Source organism: Grampus griseus (assembly GCF_964374135.1).
Source record: "Grampus griseus genome assembly, chromosome: 6".
NCBI classification, from domain to species: Eukaryota; Metazoa; Chordata; class Mammalia; order Artiodactyla; family Delphinidae; genus Grampus; species Grampus griseus.
Genome location: NC_139000.1, coordinates 96943274 through 96954217, shown reverse-complemented (window position 1 = coordinate 96954217; position 10944 = coordinate 96943274).

Here is a 10944-nt window from a genome sequence, read left to right as displayed (position 1 = left end):
AAATTACATAGAATAACGTCTTTGCATCAAGGGTTTCCCAGTTCAGTTAAGAAATTAGGTTTAATTGCCAAAACTGTGGGCTTTAACACAGGATGTTAATGGAACAAACAACACACAGGCAGCCATCCATTGTTCTTTTCACACCTGTGGATTTATTAAATTTATCAGTGTGTTACAAGTGATTTCCCAATGCCTCTGCTCAGAACGGCCTATGAGACAAATGGGCAAAAGAGACAGGCTCTCCCCATTTCTCAATCCACAACTGATGCAAGCAATTGTTAGGCAATCAGATTGGAAAGCCAGCCATAGATGACCACAAAGCAAATCCATTAACCCTGACATAAGTGTGTCCCAAGTTTTCTGATCTTTTTTGCTCTTATGCTTTACCAACACCCTTACCAGTTGGTCTCTCTAGGTTCAAGCGGCTTAAAGTATGCTCTATGGACCAGTAGCCTTTACCTCTTTCAGGAGGGTTTTGGAAATGCAGAATATCAGACTCCCTAACCCCAGACCACAGAGGCAGAATCTGCATTTTAAGAAGATCCCAAGGTGAAGTAGACGTACATCAAGTTTGAGAAGCACAGATCCAGGAGAAGTAGAATAAAAAGACTCCATTTTCACCCTGTGTAGTTTTTGTTTGGGAGGAATTTTTTCTTCTCACCAAATTTTGGAAAAGGTAAAATAGTTCAGTTATAACACTGAGAAAAACAATGGAACTTTTAGTCATTTAAGTTGTTGACCCAACAGCATTAGCTAAGTCAATAGTCGCTTTCTGGTGTACAGTTTGATGTACAATTGTTGAAAGAAATAAAAAGGGTTGGATCTATATTTCAGCCAGTACTAGTGGTTTGGAACAAGCAAATGTAAAATCAAAATGAACAAGGATCCCAGTATCCCCCAAACTTAAAAGTCCTTTGCCACAATAAATCATATAGAAGATCCTCTCCTTTTCTATTGAGTCAGCAAGGAGTTATTGAGAATTTGTTAAGTTCTGAGTCTATAAGAATGAATAAAATCCCTGCCAGTCTTGAAAACCTCACCATCTGGTTGAAATTCAAATACATAATTATGAGACAACGTGAGCACCAGCTGTTTCAAGAATGGGAAGAACCTATCAATTTTGCTCAGGATGGTCTCACACTGGGGCTGACTTTGGGCTGTGTAGAATGTATCCTCCAGTTGGACAGGTGATGGCAGAGGCAGCATTTGGGCCCCTCTAAGCGGGTTTCAATCCTGAGTCCAGAGGTCACACGCCACTGTGGTAGCATTCTTCTTGCTAGAAGCAGTCAGGTAGTGAAGGCACAGGAAAGAAATAGGTTTGGAATAAATTGATGTTTTTCTGCACTAGTGTGTGCCACGAGCACAGCTCTGGGACTTAGCATTTGATTACTAATCCAATTCTATATGATTTGATAATGTACTATGAGTATAGAAGATGCTATTACTGGGGGAAGTTGAGGGAATTGTACACAGGGACACTCTTCACTGTTTTTGAAGCTTCCTCTGAATCTTAAACTATTTCAAAATGAAAAGTATATGTAAAAAGTATCTGATATTTAATTGCTTTAGAGCCTAGGAAAACTTTGCTTTCTGAGTCTTAATTTTCTCATCTGTGAAATGAATATAGTAGTATAAACCATAGTAGTTATAGTAATTCCAGTGGTATAACTCTATATACCATGATTGCATATACCATACCTATACCACCACAGTCTAGTATACATTTGTTGTTTTGTTTTCTGAGTATTCATTACCCTTTCTTCAGAGAATCACCCACTTGTATTTAGTCTTGATTGAACTATCAATTAATATTCTCTGCTCTCTCCTAGACAAGGGCATAGAGTTAGAGAAAGAGATGACTCAGATTAGGCCAATCTATCAGTATTAGTTACCCATTAGTGTATTACAGACCATTCTTAAATTTAGTGATTAAACAATATTTTGTTATTTCTCACAGTTCTGGCTTGCAGGGGCAGTTTTGCTGCTGGTGTCATCTGAGTTCACTCATGTGGATGAATTTAGCTAGTGGGTTGGAAAAGAATTTGGTTAATGCTGGAGTGCTTGGCTTCAATGTCTGGACCCCAGCTGGTAGTTGAGCCTCCCTCTCTGAGCTTGTGCTCCTTCCATGGAATTTGTTACACTCTAGAAGGCAGTCCTGGGCCTCTTCACGGCATGGTGGGATCGGGTTCCAAAAGGGTGAATGCAGAAGCTGCAAGCCTCCTGAAGCCTTGCCCTGGCACTTGCCTAATATCACCTCCACCACGTTCTCTCAGTTAAAACAAGTCAGAGTTCATCTTCAAAGGGTGAGGAAATAGACTCCAGCTTTTGATGGGAGGAGCTACAAGGAATCTGTGGCCTGGAACTTCCCTGGTGGTCCAGTGTTTAGGACTCTGTGCTTCCACTTCAGGGGGCACATGTTCTATCCCTGGTCAGGGAACTAATATCCCACATGTTGCTTGGTGAGGCCAAACAAAAAAAAGAATCTGTGACCATATATAATCTACCACACCAAGCACTTCTCTCCTGGGACTTGAAATCTGGGGCAGAGTGATGTACAAACTGATGGGAAAACCTAGAGTTAGTTCATCCCTTAGAGAAATTCCAACAAGACAGTATATTAATTAGTTTCTGCTACCCAGATCCTACATGATTTTTCCTGCCTTTTCAAACCTGTTTCTTCAGCTATTCCTTGGATTCTGTGATCACCCTTATACCTTTCTTATAAATCCTCCTTGTGCTTGACTTGGATAGAGTTGGTTTCTATTGCCTACATTTTAAGAACCCTGGTATGAATAACTCCTTTGTAGAGCTGCTGTGAGGATCAAATGAGATGATGTAAATGAATACTTAGCAGGGTCTAGGCCCATAGAAAACTTTCAATACATTTGGATATTACGACTACAGTGATTAGAACTTTAGAGGGCTGACTAGAGAGAAAAGGGTGACTAAAGATTCTTGCTTCTGTTCCCAGGGATACTAAGAGCTTTGAAACCGGGCTGAACTGGGCATCATGTGTGGGTCAAGCCTCTTTTTATAACTTTTATAAATAGGCACAAAGAGTCTCAGGCCAGTCATTGGTAGATTTTAAAGTTATGTTTATGTGATTTCACAATGAATTTACTCTCTAAAAAGGGAGAAGCGGTACCTGCCCAGAGACTGCCACCCCTTGTGGCACAGTTCCTCCAGAGTATTAAAACAGAAATTGAAATAAATATCAGGAAGGTGGGAAGAGGCTCATATCGGTGACAGTGACCCTGGCAAGGTATCGTGCTCTTTTTGTCTCCCCACCAATGATATTTCACTTTCTGATGGAATCACTTACTGAAAGTTCTGGTCCTCAAACACCTGATATAGACTCAAGGCACATGGGAATTCCATATACGATGAAGCCGGCATCTCAAAAATCAGTAGAGGGGAAAAGTACTGTACTACTTTATAAGTGACAATTGGGTGGTGATTTGGGGCAAAAAACTTGGATCTATGCCTCAAACACACCCTCACATAAATTCCACATAAATCCAATATTAAACTGTAAGAAACAAATTCATTAAAGGACTAGAGGAAAGCATCAGAAAATTATTTTTACGCCTTTGGAGTGGAAGAGCCTTTTTAACCATGACTCAAATCAATAAGACATCAAAGGCTGATAAATTTGACATCATGAAAATTTAGAAAACTGTGGATGACAACACACACACACATGCCATAGACAACTTCAAAGGACAAGTGACAAATTGAGAAAAAATATTTTTCAACTCATATCACAGATATAAGGTTAATCTCCCTAATACATAAAAAGCCTCTAAAAATTAATAAGAAAATAATACCTAACAGAAAAATGAAACAATTTAGAGAAAAAGAAATAATAAATGACTCCTATTAATCCATTTAGAAACTAACTTGTTAAACACACGTACACAACTTGAAACTATACTGAGAAAGCATTTTCGCCTGTCAAATTGACAAAACCTTCAAGATTTGATAACACCCTTTGTTGGCGAGGATGCAGTAGAGAAATGGGTGCTCAGACATTTCTGCTGGGAGAGTTAAGTTAGTACAATCCTTATGGAGACCACTTTGTCAATAAATGTTAAAATTATAAATGCTTATACTTTTTCACCCAGAAATTAAAGTTTTAGGAATTTTTGTCTTACAGAAATATTCACATACATATGAAATGGTTTGTAATAGTAAAGATTGAAAGCAAATTAAATTTCCATCAATAGCCAACTTAAATTATGGTACATCCATACAATAACACTCGCTCAATGGTTAAAAAGAGGAAGAAAAGAAGGAAATGAGAAAGCTTTTTATGTACTGATATGGAAGTTTCTCTAAGATTTGTTAAGGAAAAAAAGCAAAATATAGAACAATAGATGTAGTGTGTCATAATTCATGGTTAAAAAGAGGGAAGGCAGAGGAAAATGTATTTCGAAATGTATAAATATCTTTGCCTGCATATGTATCCAAAAGCTCTGAGAGCTCACACACACATAAAATAAACCAAAAAACCTCGTAACAGTATGGCATTGGAATGTGGGAATGGGGAAGGAAGATCTTTCACATACCTTCTTATGTTTTTTGCCTTTTGAACTACTCAAATGTATTGCTTAGCCAAAAAAATAGTAATAACTAAAAGAAATAACATCGAAGAAAAAAATAAGTTCCTGTCTTTTAAGGAAGACTAAGGAATTCGAGGTGTTCCATGTACTACAGTTCTAATGAGAATAATTAGGAACAAACATTTGTAGAGCCTGTACACTTTACAAAGTACTTTACCCCTTGATCTCTCTACACTGTACTATTGCTCCCTTAATTCTTAAGACAGCCTACGAAGTTGGTTTTGTTATTCCCATTTAATAGTAGCTGAGAAAATTGAGCCTCTGCCATTCACAAATCCCCAGATCTCCAGCGTTAACACAAAGCTGGAACATAACCTGAGTTTCCTCTCTCCAGACTGACTTCTTTGTACCATGCCATGCTGCTGTGGGGCACTTGGCCTTGGCTGTTGGCCTGGGTGGCTACACTCTACATGTTTCCATTGTCCTGTGGAATGTACAGCCATACTTATTCTCTGGAGTGACAATACAGATAGATGCTTGTGCTGACCCTGTCCTGAATCAAGGCTCCTGCAGTCTCCTTGCTGTGCAGGAACATGTATTATGGACATAATCATACTGTGACATGATAAATACTTGATTTCAAAAACCAGATTCCTAACAAAGAACAGCTGTGTATCTTAATTAACTGTGGCACATTTGGACAGCTTTGTAATTCTTTCCAGGAAGGAAAGTTGTGAAACTTGAAAGATGAATAAGGTGGAATCGATAGGGAATGGGGAAGGAGAAGGTAGTAGGAAACTCAGTCACTGCAGAGAGAATCCAAAATACTCACAAGGTGTTCGTTCTGGTAGGAATTTGGAGACAGTACAAGTGCCTTATTTTACAGATAATAATAAGGAACTTTCATAAGCCTATATATTAGACACTGTTTTAAGTGTTTCATTTCACAGGCATACCTCAGAGATACTGTGGGTTCAGGTCGAGGCCACTACAATAAAACAAATATCACAATAAAGCAAGTCACGTGAATTTTTTTGTTTCCTAGTACCTATAAAAGTTACTTTTACACTCTACTGTAGTCTATTTAGTGTATAATAACATTAGGTGTTAAAAAACAATGTACATACCTTACTTAAAAATATTTTATTGCTAAAAAATGCTAGTCATCATCTAAGCCTTCAGCAAGTCATAATCTTTTTGCAATAGTAACATCAAAGATCACTGATCACAGATCACCATAACAAATAATGGAAAAGTTTGAAATATTGCAAGAATTACCAAATTTTTGTGACACAGAGACACAGTTATCAATTGCTGTTGGGAAAAGGTCATCAATAGGGCTTCCCTGGTGGGGCAGTGGTTGAGAGTCCGCCTGCAGATGCAGGGGATGCGGGTTCGTGCCCTGGTCCGGGAGGATCCCACATGCAGTGGAGCGGCTGGGCCCGTGAGCCATGGCCGCGGAGCCTGTGCTCCGCAACGGGAGAGGCCACAACAGTGAGAGGCCCGCGTACCACAAAAAAAAAAAAAAAGGTCATCAATAGATTTGCTTGATGCAGAGTTGCCACAAACCTTCAATTTGTAAAAAACACAATATCTGAGAAGTGCAATAAACAGAAGCTAAATAGAACAAGGTAAGCCTACAATAACTCACTGAATTCCCATATCAACCTTATGAAGTAGATACTATTGTGCACCTCTTTTTTTTTACTTAGAGATAAACTGAGGCACCAAGAGTTTAAGCAACTTATATAAGATCATACAGCTAGTAAGTGGTAGAGATGGCTATTAGAATACAGATAGACTGGTTCTGAGTCCATGTTCTTAACCATTAAACTCTGAGGGAAAGTGATTTGTCCAACTCAACTACTGAGTGAAACAAACGAGCTAGAGCCCAGGTTTTCTGCACTGACGTCCAGAGAACATCCAGTGTAAACCCACAATAGGCACTGTGTGCAGAGGGTAACTGTGATAGAGTTAAAAAGATGTATAAGAAAAAAAGAAAGAAGGAAAACAGAAAGAAAGGAAGGAAGGAAGGAAGGAAGGAAGAAAGAAAGAAAAAGAAAGAAAGAAAGAAAGAAGGAAAGAAGGAAGGAAGGAAGGAAAGAAAGAAAGAAAGAAAGAAGGAAGGAAAGGAGGGAGGGAGGAAGGAAGGGAGGAAGGAAATAAAGGAAGAAAGAGAAAGAAGGAGGGGAGAGAGGGAGGGAGGAAGAAAGGAAGTCATACTATTTTCCTCATCCTCAAGGTATATAGTCCAGCTGCCGACTGACTTCCCTCTGTCTGTCTGCAGACCAAAAGCTCTGATAGTCTGCTGTAGGGTGCTCTAAAGGGGCTCAGAAGAGTGATGCTATTTTGTCATTTTGACCAAAGTTTCACCAGGTGTCTATATTACCCTAACTACATGCTTTTTCTGCCTTTGGTCTTCTCTCTCATCAATTAAGGTGAAATTGCCCTGGTTAACAAAAACTATGCTTCTGAGGGTTTTTTTGGAAGAATAATAACTATTCTCAGACACAATTTGTTGACTCTTTAAATACATTATCTTATTATTCCTATTTTAGAGATGAGAACATTGAGCGTCAGGTAGGTTAAATAATTTGTTCAAAATCATATAGCCAGTAGGTTGGTGGACTGGGATTTGGAGCCAAGACTGTTTGATTCTTTCTTAATCTGTTCAGGCTGCTCTAACAAAATTGGGTAGCTTATAAAGAGACTGGGTGACTTATAAACAACAGAAATTTATTTCTCATAGTCTGGAGGCTGGGAAGTCCAAGATCAAGGTACCAACAGATTTGGTGTCTGGTAAGAACCTGCTTTCTGGTTCATTGATGGCCGTCCTCTCAATGTCCTCATGTGGGAGAAGAGGGCAAGGGAGCTCTCCGGGGTCTCTTTTATAAGGGCACTAATTCCATTCCTGAGGGCTCCACTCTTGTGATCTCGTCATCTCCCAAAGTCCCAATTCCAAATACCATCACATTAGATATTAGCATTTAACATATGAATTTTAGGAGGACACAATAACTCTCAGTCTATTGCAGATTCTAAAGCCTAGTCTTTTTAAAATTGTTTTTGAAATGTGTCTGTACTTTATTATTTTTAACTGTTTTTTTATACAGCAGGTTCTTATTAGTTATCTATTTTATACATATTAGTGTATATATGTCAATCCGAATCTCCCAGTCCATCCCCCCACCGCCCCACCCGCCAAAGCCTAGTCTTTAATATGACAATGTTTTGCTTCACCAGAGTATATTTAGCACCATGTTCTAGGCCAAGAGATAATAACTCTAAATGAGAACACAACCCCCAAGGGGAAATAGATTTCTTGTTGGTAGAACTCTATATATGCTTTATAGTTCTACACCAATAGCAGCTTTCTCTAAGTTACTGAGTTAAGACAATGTGTTTTATAAGAAAAACCCAAAGCACGAGCAATAAATCCATGGATTTCATTTTTTGATTTTACAATAACCAATATGTGTGTCTTGAATGCCTAGTAAGCATTCTGTTCTATGGTGTGATGCTACCTGTTTCCCCTCCCTCGTAAGACTCTTGCCACCCATTCTTATTTACCTCATAGACTTCTCATATGTCGCATTTCATTAGTCAGCAAATGTGGTGAATGACCTTACATTTCCTAATGCTCTTTTCTGGGCAACAAAAAGTGGGGATAAATTAAAGCTTTAACGAAATGTTCTGTAGCATCAAAAGGAACCAGAGCAAAAGTCAAGTGGATAGATAGCAAAGTGCTGATACAGACATTTGTTTCGGGTGGAGCCATTTCAACTAAAGTGCAAAAGCCATCCTGTTAAGGGGGAGAATTTGTGTCTTTGAATGGCTTTTCCCCTTTCATGCATGTGGTATTTTTTGAGTGCCTACCAACTTTCTAGACTTTATTTTTGGCTTAGGATACAAAACAGATAAAAATCCCTGCTTTTCAGGGATTTTTACATTCTGGTGAGGAAAGATAGAATATATACATAATAGCAAGTAAATTAAATTGTGTATTAGAGAGTGATGTGTTTTGGAGAAAAAATGAAATAGTGGATGGTGTTAGGGAGTGCTAGGAGGTGGGCAATTTTAAACAGTGTGTCCTCAGGGAAAACTTCACTGGAAAGTTGACATTTGGATCAAAACTAAAAGAGGTGAGGGAGAAAAGCAAGCTGATATCTGGGAGGTGAGCCTTCCAAGCAGAGAGAAGAGTAACTGGTAAAGCCCTGGGGTGACGTGGGGAGCAGGCACTAGAAGAATGGTGAAGGGGTCAGAGTGGCTAGAGCAGAGAGAAGGTGAGGGTGGGAGGAGGTGAGGTCAGAGAGGTGGAAGGAGACAGGTACTGTGGGGCCTTGTAGGTCATTAAAAGTTCTTAGCATCCTGCTTAACCATGACTATAGCAGCATTTGTAACTTAATCATTGGCAAAGCATACCATGCTTGTTTATGTCCTTGATCAAATTTGAGTCCACCTTGCGAGACTGAGAAACACAGCCGGTATTACTGAACCCAGAACAAGAGATGAGGAACCAGAATCAGAAAATATTGAATGAATTACCAACTTCTCAGAGAGTGATTTGACCTTATGTCTCCTCATTTCTAGATCTTTTTCCTTTCTACCATACCTTGATTCTATCCCAGGATATCTATACTTTTAAAATAGAGAGCGGATAACAATGCAGAAACTCCAGTTCATTCTTAGCTTTGATGTAGTCTCACTTTTTTGTTCCCTGGTCCATTTCACTATCCCTAGATGCAAAGGACTGCAGGTTACACACAACCCAGCTCTATGGGGCACCACTTACAGAGACTGCTGTGTGAATGGTTCCCCCTGGAGCTGAGCCAAGTGCTGGTTCTTCTATTATCTACCAGCTTTCTTCATCTTGACTTTGTCTATTCTTTCTAGCCCTCTGAACTCAACGGTAGAATTCTATATTCCTAATTTTGACTCTTTGCATCCCCTAAATATGGTTTGCACTGATGCTTTGGCAAATAATTGGCCTACATCCAGCCCGACCTTGAGACCTCATCTGGCATTATTTTCCTAGTAGGCATGTCAGCTGTTCCTGTTCCTTCCTGTCCCTCACTCCCATGTCCAATAAAAATGGGGCAGTTCCCTTCTACATCCATCTACCCAGCCTTGAGAAAATCAGCTCATCCCCTCAGACAGCTGGTATTTATCTTTGATTCTTGTGTTTATTTCAAATTTCCCAAGCCCTAGGCTGTAAGTTGTTGCTGTTGTTGTTGTTTTTTCGTATGCTGTTTTTGCAGAGTCTTTGATGGTCTTTTTCACAGATCAGTAAGCCTGAGCCAATTTAATGAATGGAGTCTTTAGAAATGGACACTCATTAAACAAACAGATCTAAGCTAATACAATTTGTTATGAGCTGAGCAAATTTCCTCTTATGTAATGTCTCATGAGAGTGGGCTGTGCTGGGGAGGAAAGCAGCTGCTTTCTCAAGGATCTTTGTGTCCCTAGTCACTACTGCAATTTATAGAGGGGTGACCATAGCTGCATACTTTCCCACGCCCCACCTCCGGACTTCTGGGTTTGCGAGTGAATTGTGAGACCGCTTGAAGTTGCAGAACTGAGACCTCTAGCAGCAGATTGCTTCTGTGTTCTCAGTCACTGTGAGAACTGGTTTCTGACATTGTGTTCTATTTCTCTACTGAGGGTACCCTGTTCTTTCTCAATTAAACCTCCTTTTCTTCCTCTAACCCTCCAATCCTGGATCCCTTTGGATCACATTTTTCTCTTCATCTAGAACCAGTAAGCTTCCTTTGGAGGAAAAAGAGGCATCCTTTGTTTATCTTTTAACATATGATTAAAAATATAAGGTAAGCACATGCAATACCAATATACCGCAGCACAAGTACCAGGTAGGAGAGGACCCCCACAATGGAGCAGGTCAGATTTTCTTGCTCTCCATGCATGCTTTCTTTTTTTTTTTTTTTCTAGAAAAGTTTTTTTTTTTTAACATCTTTATTGGAGTATAATTGTTTTACAGTGGTGTGTTAGTTTCTGTTTTATAACAAAGTGAATCAGCTATACATATACATATATCCCCATATCTCCTCCCTCTTGCGTCTCCCTCCCACCCTCCCTATCCCACCCCTCTAGGTGGTCACAAAGCACCGAGCTGATCTCCCTGTGCTATGCAGCTGCTTCCCACTAGCCATCTGTTTTACATTTGGTAGTGTATGTATAAGTCCATGCCACTCTCACTTCGTCCCATCTTACCCTCCCCCACTCCCTGTCCTCAAGTCCATTCTCTACGTCTGCGTCTTTATTCTTGTCCTGCTCCTAGGTTCTTCAGAACCATTTTATTTTATTTTTTTAGATTCCATATATATGTGTTAACATACGGTATTTATTTTTCTCTTTCTGATTTACT